Here is a 987-nt window from a genome sequence, read left to right on the forward strand (position 1 = left end):
GGTTTCAAAACTCTTCATAGCACAGAATCTGCTTTAATTAGAGTTTTTAATGACATCCTTTCTGCATGTGATTCTGGTAACCATGTTGTTCTGACCTAACTGCTGCCTTTGATACAGTAGACCACGACATTTTAATATCGCGATTACACCACATTGTTGGTATTGATGGCACTGTTCTTAAATGGTTTAGGTCTTATTTGGAGAAGAGAACATTTTCAGTGAAAATTAGTGACTCTGAATCATCTGCTGCTTCAATGCCTTATGGTGTCCCGCAGGGCTCAGTTCTGGGCCCTCTGCTTTTCTCTCTTTATTTACTGCCTCTGGGTTCTGTCCTTAGGAAACATGGGATTTCTTTCCATTGTTATGCTGATGATTGTCAGATTTATTTGCCCATGAAGTAGAAGGATGTCCATTCCATCAAACATCTCCTGGCATGTCTGGGAGATATTAAAGCTTGGTTGGCCTTGAACTTCTTGAATTTTAATGAAAACAAAACAGAGGTGATGGTGTTTGGACCCAGTGGTTCCTGTGAGTCCTCCTCTGTGGACCTGGGAGCCTTGGAGGTATATTTTAAGCCTGTTATTACAGATCTTTGTTTTAAGGTGGACAGTGATTTTAAATTGGACAGCCAAATCAAAGCCGTGGTTAAGTCCAGTTTTTATCATTTAAGGCGATTGGCGTCAGTGAAATCTTTTCTGTCCAGTCAGCATTTTGAAACAGTGATCCACGCTTTTATTTCAACTCGTTTGGATTACTGTAACTCTCTTTACCTGGGAGTCAGTCAGTCACTGCTCTCACGTCTGCAGCTGGTTCAGAATGCTGCTGCACGACTTTTGACAGGAACTCAGAAGAGGGAACATGTGACCCCTGTCCTGGCCTCACTTCACTGGCTGCCTGTATATTTTAGGATTCATTTTAAAATTCTTGTTTGTTTTTAAATCACTGCATAATCTTGCCCCGGCTTACCTCTCTGAGCTTCTTCATCCC

The sequence above is a fragment of the Austrofundulus limnaeus genome, unplaced genomic scaffold, assembly GCF_001266775.1.
Source record: "Austrofundulus limnaeus strain Quisiro unplaced genomic scaffold, Austrofundulus_limnaeus-1.0 Scaffold643, whole genome shotgun sequence".
Taxonomy (NCBI): Eukaryota; Metazoa; Chordata; class Actinopteri; order Cyprinodontiformes; family Rivulidae; genus Austrofundulus; species Austrofundulus limnaeus.